Here is a 17,382-nt window from a genome sequence, read left to right on the forward strand (position 1 = left end):
AGCCTTGTACCATGTCTTGCCTAACATACCTCTGAGTTGGGACTTGGAGAGAATATGAAGAAAAACATTTGACTTCAGCATATCTGATTTCAAATTAATTTGTTTAAAAGCATATTGTTGTAATTTGACCTGTTATACACCCAGAAATGTGAATCCTGTGTGGCTTCCTGTTCAGTCTCTGTTTGTCTATGAAACACCTTCACATGGAAACAGACTGACATGTCATTATGTATGAATCACTTGTCTGGTGTCTCTAGAGGACCCACGGCACTGGCGGTTCTTACTATAAGGTCATACTGGACATAGCTGTGCACTTGACACCACACACCCACCAAGTTCCGGTTCCAGGCACTCATTTTTCCCTATTGTGATGGATGGGACTAGTAATGGGCTGATTCAGAGGTCACTGACCCCTGGGACTTGGCGTCCCGGAGGTGTGGTCAACACCCTTGTAGCAGCCAGCAGTTGGGGAGCGTTGAAGTAACTTTGTCACTTAAGTAGTTGGATACTGTATCCCCTTGGAGGTAGAGGAACCACTGAAGAAGATGCAGAGGTGTGGCTTTCAGCTATGTGTATATGGATTAGCTAGAAGACACACTTTAATGGTGTGGAATCTGTGCCTTAGCAGTGTGTTTAACCGAGAAGTACACGATCAAAGTTCTTTTCATATTGAGCGTCGGGCCGGTTATAAAAAAATTTCAGTATTTGAGACCTTTTCGCTGTATTTAGGGTACATTTCAGCTGGGACTTTTTCATGTTATGAATCTTACAGTATGCTAGTCAAAGCACTGAAAATGTATCATTCACCTAGAGTGAGACAGCAGTTCAGAAAGCTAAAACATCTGGCTTTTGCTGCGACCCATTTCCATGCAGCATGTCTGGCACTAAGATCATGGTAAACATCTGCCCTTCAGTCTCACATAGATTCAACCTCCGTGCTGTATGATTATTTCTGTTCTTATGCAACACTTGATTGCAATTATTACGTAAAAGGTACTGTAAGACAGCACATCAATGCAGTCTGTTTGTACATAGCTACAGCACTCACATCAGTCAGCTGTTGAGAAGCACATGACCAGAGCATGTCGTCTTCCTCCATCAGTGTGAAATATGGCACTACCTTGCTGAAGGAATGTGCTTTAGGTTAAGACAGAATTTAAATGCCTGGCTAAGTAGTCAATTGAATCATCATTTTAGATATAGTGCCACAGTCTGTCATTGCCCTATATGATTTATCATCCCCTCTCCCAAAACTCCCTTTCAAAAAACATTATATATTATATATGTTTTTATCCACTGTACAGTATGTTTACATTAGTGAGAATAGAAAATGGGTAGGTTTATTAAGAAGAGAGTTTTATCTGATAACCCTGTCACTCAAAATACCAACACTCAATGTTCTAACATATGCATCCCATCATTGCTTGCTGTTGTTGCTGCTGCCCCACTCTTAGATATCCTAACTGATATCTACTCAAATAAAGTAGATGGCTCACTGTCCTGTGTAACGAATGTCACAACTCAGGTCTTCATCGGATAGGTTTGCCATGGAGGTTGCCTAAAGAAACTCAAGCTTCACTGCCAATTGTTGGATGGGCACTGCCATCCAACAGGGTTTGTTAGTCAAGGGAAGCGGGTAAGATAAAACTCTGTAAGGCCTAAGAGGCAATCAGTCCTCAAGGACCTTTTTCATTTATTCTGCTGATGTTTAACCAAGTAGTCAGCCCTTTCGCTGTCGCCAACCCTGGCTGGCCCTGCACTGTACACAGGCATTTTAGAGATCAGTCTGGTTGACATCAGAGGGTTTGGCTTTTCTGTGGGCAGATGAATCATTGTACCTGTTGTATACATGTGTATTTTTGTTTATCCAGGCTATGGGTCAGCAGCAGTCCCGTCTTTATGTTGTGGTCTGAGTGCAGTGAATGCAGTTGCCCAGTATCATCATGCAGGAAATGGAATAGTAAATACCGAAGTATCTGGAACCCTCTGACATGTCTGATAGGATTAATAAGTAGAGCTGGACCTTCGATGTTCCACTGAATTATGAATGAAGGCTTCATCATTAGTCGGCATTGATTAGGTTGCAGAGGAACACACAGTGGGCACACCAAAAAAAAATGCACTTGCTTCAACTTGAAATGCATACGCAACCAGTTGTTCAGTACTGGGTCAATTATTCCATTATTTTTTTGGTAGCATTCCATCAGTGGCGAAGGAACCCCTTTTTAGAGCTGTCGTGGCGGCTGAGCGAGTCAGTGTCCGTCCTGCTCAATGGTGAGCCCCTGTGTGAATGTGTACGTCTGGTCATGTAACATAACGCTACTGTATTCATACGCCTGCTTCCAGCAAGTGTTGGAAGGCTTGCTGTCAAGATGTATCATTGGTAGTTGACGTCTGTCTGAAACTGGAAGTGTCCAGAGGTGATGCTGTTTTTTTTTAGCTAACATGGCAGGTGAAAACCTTCATCGTTCTGATGAAGGCCGTGTCACTGGGCTCTTGCGAGTGTTTATACGTTAGACTGTTGGAAAATGAAACAAACCTTTTCAGGTGAGAACATCACATATCTGTCTGTTTGGGAACTGCCGACAGGCTCTTATGAGGAAATTACTTATTTTAGGAAGTGTCCAAAGCTGGGGCTGTTTTTCCCATACTTGAAATGAAATCTAACATTGCAGGTGAAGAGGACACATTCCATCAGCATTTCCAATAACCTTTAACTATTATGCCTACATAGATAAACTCAAAATAAAAACAGGTTTGCAGACCCAGTATGGTGGGTTGATAGTAGCATCTGGTCTGTCTATTGAAGGGAGCACTAATGTTTGTTCCGTTTGTAGGGAAATGTAAGAGGGTTCTTCACCCCGACAAATGTGTTGATGTCATGAAATTGGGAAGAAACTGTAAAACCGGTTTACAAGGCCAAGCAGACTGACAGCATCAAGGTGGAAAATGGGACCTGGACTTATTCAGTTATTGCCGGACTGCATAAGCAGAGCCGGCCAAGAAGAGCGAATGTCTCTAACTGACCGGCAGAGTGACTGACTAACAATTGTTAATGTCCAGTGGAAATTCCTGTTTACAGGCCCTTAAAATGCAGAGCTAAAATCTATGCATAGGGATAACACTATCATTCGTAATGCATATGACAGTGATCCATTGGTACGTATGTAATGATGCTGGGACAGTTGTGTTGCACATCTGACGTTGCAGGAAAGACGGCCTGGGATAAAACCCCCATTCCTTCAAGGTGGCTAGGACTGCTAGCCAGAAAAAACTTTACTAAAAAAGTATCTGATGGATGTAAATTATTTTCTTCCCTGATAAACACGTACCGTTTTTGTTGTTGGTCATGTTGGGACCCGGTCCATTCAGCCTATGCCCAGGCTATAGCTGCAGTCGGCGTTAGCTTGTTTGCTTGGGGGCCAGACAGGCATTGCTGGATAAATTGATGTTGCTCGGCCATATTGACAATCTTACTTTAGCTATGTAATAAAATGATGTTCCAGAAATTAACAGAAAGTCATGGCTTGAATGGTTCCCAGGGTTTATGGTGTGGTGGTGTAAATGCGAAGCTAAAATCCACCAATAGTACGCTTGCATAGGTTCCTGGATTATCAATATTTTATAGGGTAAGGTGCCAGCCCATGTTTAATGCGTCATTCCCCACTGACAAAGCTTGAATCTGTTTCATGACACTTGGATAGAAGGTGGGCGATAACGTCATGGTAATTGCCCAAAGTCTGCTGGCTACTAGGTTTCTAGACTCTGCCCATAAGGAGCTGCTTCAAGCCCCCGACCCTGACTCACTACAGTCACTTCTACCCACTTGCCGGCTGAACTAGGTGTGCCTAGTTTTTCTTTCTTGTTTGTTTATGGCTGGCTAATAATAGTTCCTAGTTTACCATGTACTGTAGCGATCTAATCAGATTAACATGAACTGTAACCCAACACTCACAAACGATAATAAGTAACCACTGCCCTCGTGTCAACGACACTAAAAACACACTAATATCCTTGTCATGTTTCCATGACTGCCTTGTATCAGTTTGTCCTGCTAGTCCTGAAAAATACAGGGCTTTAAAGCACAGTTGGATGGTGCCACTGTGCAAAGTCATGTTATCAGTTTCCTAATTTTATCATTCCCCGGTGAGTGCCTGTTGGCTGGGCAACCACTAACTCTCACTTATTTTCCACGCCTGCAACCCCTCCCCGACTAGTGCATGTAAAAATAGTAGTAGCAAAGTTTTACCTGCCAAAATGTGAAGAAGAATAAAGTGAAAGCAAAGATCACAGAAAAGGAATGAGCCTAACAATGCCAGGCCTGTTCCCTGTGGATTAGCATTCTGTTTGACCCACCCCACAGGACACATGTTCCCATGTTCAAAACATTCTGTACATGTGCTACACAAAACCTGTCCCAAGCAAATCAGGAGGATGTGACTGGTAAGACTGACAGATTTAGCTGCCAATTACCTGATAGGGTCATCACCTGGAATCCTGCGACACAGTACTGTAGTTACATGCGAATCAATGTACTACACATTTGATACTTAGATTTTTGCATGTTCCAGTTTTTACTTACCTAACTAATCAAAGTTATGGTAATGGAAAAACTAAATTGTCCTTCTAAATCACACACTGAGTTCATTGGACTCCACTTGTGTAAAATTGTAGTGATTCACATGGTTTGTCTGTGTTGATTAGATCATTTGCTAAATGGCTGCAGTTGACCTTTGAAAGACCCCAATCCCAGAATTATCAGACCTATGCCGAAAATGGGACAAATATTACTTTGCACCGATGCCAAGGATTACACCAGGACTACAACGATGCCAAGGATTACACCAGGACTACAACGATGCCAAGGATTACACCAGGACTACACTGACTTGACAAGAGTTTGCCATTGTAACACCGTCAATGTGGTTTTTGGTGTGCCAAAAGCGTGACAAGATGAACTGCTACAGATGTCAGTGAAGCAACAGCAGATATTTTCTCTAGTTTTACTTGCACACAGTTGACATCTCTCATCTCTTCTCTAGTTTTACTTGCACACAGTTGACATCTCTCATCTCTTCTCTAGTTTTACTTGCGCACAGTTGACGTCTCTCATCTCTTTTCTAGTTTTACTTGCACACAGTTGACATCTCTCATCTCTTCTCTAGTTTTACTTGCACACAGTTGACATCTCTCATCTCTTCTCTAGTTTTACTTGCACACAGTTGACGTCTCTCATCTCTTCTCTAGTTTTACTTGCATACCACAGCAGTTCATTGAAATGGGGCTGTCCCTGCTCTCTGCTCACCTTGAAGTGCAAATGGTACGCTTACTAAAACCTGAAAATTGACTTAGTCGATGTAATGTCACAGCCAAATATAATCTCAGCTACTGCAGAATCAGGCGTTGCCTTGAGTAAAATGATAGGCTACACCAAATGTACTTTTTAATTTGGGAACAATAGAGAAATGTATTGAAATGGTTCCCTTTTTGGATGAATTCACATGCTACTCTAGGCTGCACAATACTTCCTCTCCCTGTCTCTTTTGCAATGATCTGAAGAACTGGACAGGTGTAAGTAATTAGTTCATCCCTGTCATTTGACCTGCTTTGAGATGTTTAGTTGTTCCAGATTAGTGCAGACAGTGAAGGTAGCCAGAGGTCAGACTTCCTGTGTAGGAATGGATGAGTCATCTAGCACTGATATGTTGTTTAGGAGAAAAGGATGTTGGTTTCCTGCTCTGAGACACAGATAAAAAATAAATAAGTCATCTTCCCACCAAGGGGATTGTCCTGTAAGGGTGTGTTGTAATCTGTTGTTAACTTAATGCAATTTAGCAGTCAATAGTCTGTAGTTCTATTGTTTATTACTACTGTAAGCGCTCAGGAAAAGTGGTTTCTTGTAACATTATTTATGATAATGATCCAAATTCGATAAACCATGGGGATGATTTTCTAGAAAGGTCAGGCTTTCATGCAATCCCCCTTAAAGATAAAGGGTTAGCATGGAGACTAGAGGTGTGGTGTTGGAGGCTGGGGACTGGAGGGGTGGTGTTGGAAGCTGGGGACTGGAGGGGTGGTGTTGGAAGCTGGGGACTGGAGGGGTGGTGTTGGAAGCTGGGGACTGGAGGGGTGGTGTTGGAAGCTGGGGACTGGAGGGGTGGTGTTGGAAGCTGGGGACTGGAGAGGTGGTGTTGGAAGCTGGGGACTGGAGGGGTGGTGTTGGAGGCTGGGGACTGGAGGGGTGGTGTTGGAAGCTGGGGACTGGAGGGGTGGTGTTGGGGTGGTGGAGGCTGGAGGGGTGGTGTTGGAGGCTGGGGACTGGAGGGGTGGTGTTGGAGGCTGGGGACTGGAGGGGTGGTGTTGGAAGCTGGGGACTGGAGGGGTATTGTTGGAAGCTGGGGACTGGAGGGGTGGTGTTGGAAGCTGGGGACTGGAGGGGTGGTGTTGGAAGCTGGGGACTGGAGGGGTGGTGTTGGAGGCTGGGGACTGGAGGGGTGGTGTTGGAGGCTGGGGACTGGAGGGGTGGTGTTGGAGGCTGGGGACTGGAGGGGTGGTGTTGGGGTGGTGGAGGCTGGAGACTAGAGAGGATATAGTAAGGCCTGAAGGTATCAGTAATGTAATTGCTCTGTCTGTACTGCGCTGGAGGATGTGAGACTGACTGGACAAATTAGAACACACAATGTTTTAAGGCCAGACGCCACTTTCTAATAGGTATTTTTTTCCCCCTTTACTCTTATCAGACTGAAACATTACAAGTTGCAAGTATTTAGAAATACAAGATATTTTTGTATTACAAGTTTTATTTATTGAACTATTAAAATATGCAAATGAGGCTAAATGTCCTTAAATATTCACTAATTTGCATATCATGTTTTTCAACACATTACTTCAAACTACAATGTTTTTCCATTGTGATAAGAGATCCAATTGTCAGACCTCTACAGAACAGTTTCTCAAAATATTGTAAAATTCTTTAAAAAAACAATATTAATATGTACAGTATGACAGGTGCATATTTTGCCTATATTTACAGATAAAATGACACGTGAAATCTAAATGACACAAGCTATTCAAAAAAGCCTGGCTATAAAACCTAAGAACTTTTGTGTGGAATATTGTGAATGTATCTCCATTGATGACTAAGAAAAATTGATTGGCACATGGAAAACATAATTTGGACAAAATGACCGATAAAGATAAGCTAATGCAATTAGAATATACTTTCCAGAAATAAGGATGATGCATCTTTCAACACAAAATATCAGATCTACAAAGGATGTAAGACATGTATGGACTAGCTAACGATGTGCTCTGGAAAACAAGCTTTTGAATGATATATGAATCAACATGGAAAGTTTTAAAAAGAATGGTTGAATGTCTGCATGAAACATGCTAACAGTAACATTTGTGCTAGGTCTAGTTGACGGAGTTGGGATAAAATGATATAAATCAAGTATTTATGCAGACCAAATGAAAAGATGCTGGAGTAGTGCTTGCTGCCACCTGTCAAGCGTGGTGGAGGCAAGGTGATGGTGTGTGGGTGCCTTGGTGGTGGTGAAGTGGGAGATTTGTACAGGGTTAAAGGGATCTTGAAGAAGGAATGCTATGTCTCCATTTTCAACCCCATGCCATACCCTGTGTGGATGGTACTTGATTGGTAGTTTTATGGACAATTATTATTTCAATTAAAATGTAGTTTTATTCACGTACAGTATTTCCTATTTATTTTTGCTATATTTCCTATTCAAACCCATTTCATGTATGTTTTCATGGAAAACAAGGACATTTCTAAGTGACCCCAACCCTATGAATGGTAGTGTACGTACAACAGGTGACCACGATAGGAATACATTGAAAATTGCAAATGTGTTCATCACTAATGTTCACTACAAACATGGGACAACAACGTGGACTGAATGTGTGTTGGTTTGAAGGAAGCCAATTTCTTTATTGTTTTGGTTTGTGGTTTCAAACGTGTGAAACTGAAAGTGTTTGCTCTCATACTCCCTCAAAACGACCTTCTCTTGAAAAACAACAACATGGGGGGACGAGCGTCACTATTACACTGGAGCTGTAGAGAGCAATGAGCTGCAATAGTATTAGCCATATATGGCTTTACAGAGATGAAGAAATTAACTCAATTTCCATCCTGCCAAGTTGAGCAATCCAATTTCGGTTATAGACATTGAGTTGCCAAAAGGAGAAATGTCGAGCGGACAAATACTTGGAAAGAAGAACAAAGCTTACAAATTCACCAAAAATGTAATCATAATACATGCACTCTGCATTTCAATTGAGAAGTATGCTATCAAAATGAAGAAGCATACTGGAACCTTAGGAGTCAGTTTGAGTGAGAAATACTGTCCCTGGGGAGTGTCTGATAGAGTTGTGGTGTGTGAGGACATAAGGCCCTATGGGACAGACCACTGCATGGGACAGAGGCAGTTAGGGTAGGAGCTTTTGCTGGACTGCGTAAGCAGAGCCGGCCAAGAAGAGCAAATGTTTCTTTCTGAGTGAGTGAGTGCCTGACTGACTGTCTACCCATTGTTAAATAGCATAGTGGTTGTCGACGCGGACTGCCATGTAGTCAACCAGGGTTGTATCACGTGCGGCAACCCACTGTTTATATAACGTAGTGGTTAAAGATAAAGTATGTCACATAGGAAACCACAGATCGAATCCTGCCAGGGGCAACAACATCTGTCCCCTCTGATCACGGGCCTGGTTCCGTTTCTAGTTTCTCATAAAAAAATAGCCCCTGATCTTTTCATCTATAAGTATTTGCAGAGGGGTCGAATACTTATTTCACTCATTAAAATGCAAAAAAAAGTATAACATTTTTGACATGCGTTTTTCTGGATTTTGTTGTTGTTATTCTGTCTCTCACTGTTCAAATAATCCTACCATAAAAATTATAAAAACAATTTCTTTGTCTGTGGGCAAACGTACAAACTCAGCAGGGGTTCAAATATTTTTTTCCTCACAGTAAGTGATCTGCTTCCCTTAATCCCGACTAAGCATCGCTGAAGAAAAGACATCTCTGTTCTTAGTCAGATGCCACTGGTCTCTGCTGATTTCAGGTGATATCATTAAGTGTTCTTTGGGGATAACCAAACTGGAGCTGAGCTTGTGGTTCGCTGCTCAGAACTGCAGCCCGCCAGGGTAGGCTCTGAAAGCAGGCGGCACACTAGATCAGAGCCTAACTTGGCAAAGGATGGGGGGTTTTAGGGAGGAGACAACCGTGTAGATGTATATAACTACCCCAGGCTGTCTCTTGTGTACACTGAACAGGCATGCACGCATTCACACATACACACACACACACACACACACACACACACTCTCTCTGCAAGCACAGAGTAACTTCCTACCGTACTATGCTAGAAGACATGCAAAATACTTAAGACACAATCAGTCTAATACTACCTTTTACACTGAGCAAAGATGCTCTTGGTTACATTCTACCCGGCTGATCCAGGAGGAACAGTTCTTTGTAAATCCTGTCTCCCTGGCTTTGGTCTTCTGAAAGAAATGACCCCAGGCTTTTTGGGGCCTTAACTGAACCGACAGCCTCTGCTGTCCTGTCAGGGCAGGCTTCACTTCCAGAGATTTTAAATGGATCATTAGGTCGACTGCCTGTATGCTTTTTCAACATTTCATAAAGTGGAAAAAAGAGTGTTGTGGAGAGCAACACAAGGAGGCTCTTCAATAGTTTGCTTCACTTTAGGATTTAATGAAGATACTGAGGAAGGCATTGGATTACATCTATATTTAATGTGATTTCACAGATGCTTTTATCTAGAACAACTTAGTCATGAGTGCCTATTTTCATAATGTTTCTGGATAGGATGTGTGGAGAACATCTTTTTATGGTTGAGGTTTGACCTTCTAATAAGTCTGACGCAAAACTGGAGGCTTCCAAACCACTGTACCTTTAAAGCTATGAATCTCAGCTGAACCAATAACAAAGTGAACACACATATTTGTTTTGGTAAAACACTGAGTTTTGAGGCCTGAATAGATGTAACCATTCTATAATTAATTAAACTGTGCAATGGATTTAAACTTACCATCCATTTTATAAGAAAAACATCTTTATAGCTATGTTTTTAGGCTAAAGTATGCTGTGTTTGTTTTGTGCTTTGTACTTTTTGCTCAACTAAGCCTATGGATCTGCTCAACTAAGCCTATGAGGCATGTACTGTATGTTCTATTGTATATCCCAAGGGAGTCATTTTGGGAACATAAAGTAATGATAATGCTAATTTGTTTGTAAATACAGTAGGTTTAGAATGTTTGACTACATTTTTTTTCTTATTGGCAAGAATTGGATTCTAAAAATACTTGGTCTTTCTGATGTTGAAAGAAAGACTAACGTCAATGCTATATTTTGTATTTGTTTCATTATTCTAATGTACAATGTTTAACGGGTCACTGATTATGTTCTTATAATACAGTATAAAACTTCAAAAATACGTTTGATTCATTTTACATCTTACCAGATTTATTTCTGTAATTCAAAAGTACTATTACAAAATAATTGCTGACAAAATACAGCGGTGCTCAAAAGGTTTCATACCCTTGCCTTGGTGAATAGGTAATATATGTACCATTTGTTAAGAAAACATGAGTGAGCAGGCAAAACACGTCTTTTATTCCATTATGGGATTCACATTAAACTGTAAGTCATAACAGAATGGCACAATCATAAAACCCTTACTTCTTAATATTGTGTATTGCCCCCTTTTGCATCAATGACAACGTGCAGTCTTTTGTAATAATTGTCTATGAGGCCCCGAATTCTTGCAGGTGGTATAGCTGCCCATTCGTCTTGGCAAAATGCCTCCAGGTCAAGCAAAGTCTTTGGTCGTCTTGCATGAACCACAGATTTGAGATCTCCCCAGAGTGGCTTGATGATATTAAAGTCAAGAGACTGTGATGGCCACTCCAGATCCTTCACCTTTTTCTACTGTAACCACTGGAGGATCAACTTGGCCTTGTGCTTAGGGTCATTGTTGTGCTGGAAAGTCCAAGAGCGTCCCATGTGCAGCTTTCTTCCAGAAGAATGCAAATTATCAGTATATTCTGATAACATGCTGCATTCATCTTGCCATCAATTTTCACAAGATTCCCTGTGCCTTTAGAGCTCACCCCCCCACCCCCATCAGTGAGCCACCAACATGCTTGACAGTGGGGATGGTATTCTGTTCACTATAGGCCTTGTTGACCCCTGTCCAAACATAGCGCTTACGGTAGTGACCATAAAGCTCTAGTTTGGTTTTGTCACTCCAAATTACAGTGTGCCAGAAGCTATGAGGCATGTCAAGGTGTTGTCGAGCATTTTGTAATCAGGCTTTTTTGTGGAATTGGCACAGTAAAGGCTTCTTTCTGGCAACTCGACCATGCAGCTCATTTTTGTTCAAGGATCATCGTATTGTGCTCTTGAAACAACCACAACATCTTTTTCCAGAGGAGCCTGTATTCCTCCTGAGGTTACCTGTGGGTTTTTCTTTGTATCCTGAACAATTCTTCTGGTAGTTTTGCCTGAAATCTTTCTTAGTCTACCTGACCTTGGCTTTATAACAAGAGATCCCTGAATGTTCCCCTTCTTAATAAGTGATTGAACAGTACTGACTGGCATTTGGAAGGCTTTGGATATCTTTTTATATCATTTTCCATCTTTATATAGTTGCATTACCTTGTTATGCAGGTCTTTTGACAGTTATTTTCTGCTCCCCAAGGCTCAGTATCTAACCTGTTCAGTGCATCTACGTGAGAGCTAACAAACTCATTGACTATTTATGCACGGACACTAATTGCAATTTAAAAAGCCACAGGTGTTTGGAAATGTACCTTTAATTTCCATTTTCACCTGTGTGTGTCACCTTGTGTGGAGGATATGATCAGGGCCATTGGGGTGATTTCTGGTATCATTATGAGCCAAACAACTATGTGATAATAAATGGCTTCATATGATCACTATCCTTAAATAAAAGCTCAGTCATATTTTCAAAATCAATGCCAACATTTCTGCCAGTGTATGCAAACTTTACTTCAAGTAATCTATACTTCAAGAATCAATGGGTAAATCGTAAATATATGAATACAATTTTTTTTTTAGCAACTAGTATTCTGTAACATGCGCTGTGTAGTCAAATGGAGACGGACAGATCTTACTAGGTTGTATCCAGGCTTGAGCATTCCCTCCTGCAGCATTTCAGTTGCTCGCTGTTATTTGTGCAGCTAATACCATTTTGTTCAGTAGGAGATCAGCATAGATAGGGCTTCTTGAAAGGAACCACCCTTTTTTCCTGCAGATGCTTTTATCTCATGTGGACTTATGGTGGGTGTGTGGGTGTGTGGATATGTGGGTGTGTGGGTGTGTGGGTGTGTGGATATGTGGGTGTGTGGGTGTGTGGGTGTGTTTGCTACTGTTGACACCAAGACATCTGAGTGAGACCATCCATGGAATGTTACTCCTGGTTTCTCAAAAGATTCAGCAGACCTTCTTAATCTGCTCATTAGTACTCCTGACCCACTTGTGAAGGAATCCCAGACTCTGGAAAGACACAATCCTCCCCTTGTCTGAGGCACTGGGCCTGGCTGTGTGCCTCTCCTTGTTTTGGATAGGGGATAAAGAGCTAGCTCTTTCTGTATTGTCCTTTTAAAGGCCAGACCTTTGCTGTGTTTTCAGCTCCAAGAGATAAAACCCTAGGCAGGGTGCTGATAAAACAGGAAATATAATTATCGGTCCAAAGTTGTCTTTCTGTCTGTCTGTCTGCCAATTCCTCCTGCCTGCGTCACAATCTGACTCATTGTTGGCATGCATTATTGTTGCTATGGTTCATGTTTTTTAATGGCTTCATATCATGGCCCAGATTCTTTTTTTTCTCTACTGAGGATACTTTGCCCTCCTTGGGATGTAGCAAGATAAACAAGGCCTATAACAGTAACCAAATGTCCATTCAAAGGATCTATATGTTCGCTAGTTATTAGAATACACAAATATTATTGACTGGAACACAAAGTTGCACTTTCCAAGAAAGGTGTGTGCTGAACTTTGTCATTCTTGTGAGAGAAACATAGACATTTCAGGTGAACAGGGACTTCATGCTTAGAGGAAAACTTACACTAGGAAATTGGAGAAAAAGAAAGCTTGAAAATGCAGACTATTTGAAGCTCTTGACCGAGGATGAGACTGGTGATAGTGGTACTATTTGTCAAGGTTCTGATCGTAATACTCCCGGTATGAGAGGAAATGGGAGCAGCTTATACTGTCTGATCTTTCTGGGGATCAGCTGTAATAAATTGAGCTGTCTTTCTCTTTGCTTACCACCGTGATCCTCCGACACACTTTGCCCTTTGCCAGGTTGACCCCGATGTGTGTTGGAGTGAACACTGACAATGAACAAAGACACAAGATCAATCTTTTCTCTACTAATGATCACGCTTGTTTGACATGCAAAGGTGTTCTACTGAGAGAGCCGTTTAACTCCTGTTTATTTTAATTTGTGCGAGCGATGGCCTGCTTAATAGACAGTAGTATACTGGCTTATCAAACCTTTCAAGTCAAATGCTGTACTTGATTGTACGCTTGAGAGGAATGACTTCTTTACCTAACTTTTGTAGTTTTTGCTGATATTGAGTATGAAGAGAGGGGGACTTGGAAACTTGATAGATTCCGAAGGGAGTCTGATTTGCTTTTGTAGTGGTCCTTCAAGGCCTCGGCCCCTATGACACGCCGTGGTCAACGCTTCAGTGCTCAGTTCCCCTGTGCCACCACGTCATCTGTCTGGCTCACACAGCTCGTTCTTCTGGTTCAGAGTGGCACCAGAGAGGCCCAGCCTTTATCCAGCTATAGCTGTCCAGGTTCTTTGCCAACCTGACCCTTTTCTTAGTGTAGGGCATTTCACCATTCAGCCCAGCTGCCTGCGTGCCAGACTGTCTGCTGTGTCGGTGCTGTTAGCAGATTACAGAGAGAGCTACTGGAATGAGAGATTACAGCTGCCCCAACCCTTTCACCGCCATTACTATATTTGCCTTGACAAGTATTTGTAAATACTGTCCTGTTGCTGATTATGGTTATTTTGGCAACATTTTCTTCTAGAGATATGTCCCACCCCATTGTAAATCAGGTGATATCACACCGGGCAGGGGTGTGAGTAAACCATTTATGTTGAATGGGGCAGATGGTTTGAAAAACAGATTCTGTGTTTGTTTAATGCCACTGCGTTACTTTGAAGGGTATTGCTCTTTCTCTATGTGCCAGTGTTTCCTGCGCCAGTATTCTGCAGCGGCGGTACAATGATTCTTCACTGCCACTGCAAAACGCTGAAATATTTCAAGGCAAAAAAAAAAAAACCCTTGTAGCGGTAAGGTAGCTAACCTATGTTATGTTACTATGTTATGACTGAGACATTCATCCATATCATATCATATGTTTTCAATATGTATATAAGATTTAGTTTCATAACTGAATCAGAAATCTCTGTTTTAATTAAACACAGCAGTGGCTGCAACAAAATTTGCTTACAGTCTTGTTTATAGATTTGTGCATGTTTAGTATTTTCATTGTTATGTTCACATAATTGCTGGTTTTTCCACTGTTAGTTTGGAAAAACTTATTGCACCAGCTGCCAGAGATGTCAGATTACAACAATATAGTCAGATTGAAGCTAGCAAGCAGCAGCAAATTAAATTCTCCACAAGTGCTTTTGGTTCCATTACTATGGTGAGAAACCTCTTGGTCATGAGGTGATATTTTGGCTTTCACTCAAGTCAAAACATTTTGATTTATCAATATACCACGTTACATGTTACTAGGAATTCATTTTATTAATTGAATGTATTGTGTTATGTATTCATTTGTTATTTGGATTTTATGGTGAGATTGGCACGTAAGAAATCTGAATACTGGCTGGGTGGCTGGTGAACCAAAAACTAGCCAATGGTTGGTGTTTTCTATTCTTGTCTACAGCACCTTTATTATTGCCTAGATGCCTCTATCAACATTCAGACCAAGTGGAGAAACTCTAAACCACACACATAATCATCACACAAACAATACACGCAACCCCTCAAGATTGATCTTAGGTTGTTAAAGTAGAAAAGGCTAAACTGTCATGCCTGTTAAATTGTCACCAGACCATCTGATGGCCAAAAGCTAAAAAGAATTGCCCCCAGATCCCTACTAGGATAATCAGTGCCCTCACTGCTAATGCAGAACCCTGTAGGAAACACTGTTACTGAGAGCTCTGTCCCTGTTGGCCCACAGCAGATGAGCCAACTCCATCGCCACCGACAGTGTGCCAACAGACAGACCATGCCGTTGGAACAGAGCCATCTGCTACTACTTGTGTGTCACCGGTGCCAACGCAGGCTTCAGCATGGGGGTGTGAGCGTTGCGGCCTCCCAGTCACGCAGCCTGTAACTGCAGTGTCGTATGCCACCACTTCCGTCCCCTCTCTTCTCCCTCTATGGGTGACAGTGGCAGATCCGTTTCAGTTCTGAACAAGTCTGAGAGATGTAGAGTCACCTCCGAAGGGATTGGCTGCCTTGATAAAGATTAGCAACAATGGCTTTTTGGCCTGACCCAGGTGATGAACTAGTGTATGGTCTTTTTCCAACATGTGGAATGAGTGTAGGTATAATTTTCAAGGTTAAAAGCACTGAGCCTTTTAATGAGATTGGAGAACACAGGAAGGGATCAATGGAAGGCAATGTCCAGAGTAAATGGGATTTATGTACAGAGACAGACATGGCAATTGCAAATTATGTTAAATTAAACATTTCATTGTGGGTTTCAGTGTGTAATTGGATTGTGATGTGCCCCCAGGGCCAGTGGATTCTTAGCAGTCCCGTAATATAATATATGTACTGTATTTTACTGGAGATTTTACTTTATTTGTTCACTGCAAATGGTAAGCTTTATTTTAGTTTCAACTGTCCATAGCACCTGGTTCCAGTCTAACTGTAAATGCCATTAGGCAAACTCCAGAAGCTTGCATGTGTTGGTTGCTCTGAATAAAGGCAATTTTATTTTCATGGAAAACACTTTAAATATGCCGCTGGCTTAGGTAGCGTCTTGCATTTAGAGTTTTAGACTTGGTGACCTCAAAATGCAACATAGAAATTGGCAGCTGTGGCCTATGGATACGTCTTTGGTCTTCCTCACTGTGTGTGTGGGGTCAAGATGCACTTATCCTCTAGCAGGTAGGTCTACCACTGTTCCAGTTTTTATTGTCGTAACAGTGGTAAGGGGCATTTATTATTTTGTATCCATTGCCTGACTGATGAAGGTCAACATCAATTTCTCTGTTTTTTTTAAGTGTGGCCATGATGATAGATGATTAATGGATTTGACATGCCTGTTACCAAATGTTTATACCCCATTTGAAACAGGAAATCATTTAAGGCCAGAACATTTTCCCGTAAGAATGAAAAAACTAGAATGTGAATGCAGATAATTTTTTTTATGTGGGAACCTAAGGGTTGCCAATCATATAGACACCTATCTTATAGAGAATAAATAGATTACTTGTTGAAAAAAGTATTTTCTGAGCAATTGTATTCATGTTAAATAATTGTCTTTTCCCATGTTTTTGGTGTGTTCTGGGTATTTTTTGCTCGTCTTTATCAAGGGTGCCATTACAGCTGTGGTGATGTGGGGCTGTTTGGTGAATTGGGCTTTAGGAAATCCTCTAGGCTTACCCAGTTGCGTAATCATCTCAACACTCCAACATGGCTACACAGAAGGCTGATGATTGGTTTATCAGTAATATTTCAACTAGCTAATACATTTTGTTTTCCAGGAGGATTTTTATCCCCCCCAAATCTTTTTACTTATTCAACACAAAATAGTTTCTGTTTGACTCTGGTTTTACATAAATATTGGAAAGCACTGATAATGTTTCTCATCTGTTTCGCCCATGTTCATCATCTGTTGATAACTATGCAGTATCTGTTTTGATTAATTTTATGACCAAGAGAGAATAGAGCCCATCTGGCCTGCAGAAGCATCCTCCGCTGTTAACCATAGTAAGACAGTGGGATTTGTGAGGGTCGCTGGTGTGCTTCGCCATTATGATGCTAATAAGTGCGCGTCTGTCGCTGTGTTTTGTTTTTTTGGCAAAGGTATGGAATGCCACACAGACGCCTAACCTCACAGAGCCTCTTCATACATCCTGTGTGTTGGGACTGCAGTGTGCATTCTGATCCATGTGCTCTCACTAAACCCCTGATTCAGCCCCAGTGACGGGGAGGGAGTTTAGCCCATCAGATTAGTAGTGGCTTCATGTATCCTACATCACGAAACACGATCAAAGATCCTGGTACAAGTGTAACGTAGGTTGACCTACATAATCAGAACATTACCCAAAAGAC

General features: G+C 41.6%; 1 protein-coding gene across 1 annotated transcript in view; it reads left to right on the forward strand.

Moving 5' to 3' along the window:
• The window catches only part of arrdc1b (arrestin domain containing 1b), a 39,999-nt gene that overhangs the window by 1,261 nt on the left and 21,356 nt on the right, over window positions 1-17,382 (forward strand). The window lies entirely within an intron of this gene.

Source organism: Esox lucius, chromosome 14 (assembly GCF_011004845.1).
Source record: "Esox lucius isolate fEsoLuc1 chromosome 14, fEsoLuc1.pri, whole genome shotgun sequence".
NCBI lineage: Eukaryota > Metazoa > Chordata > Actinopteri > Esociformes > Esocidae > Esox > Esox lucius.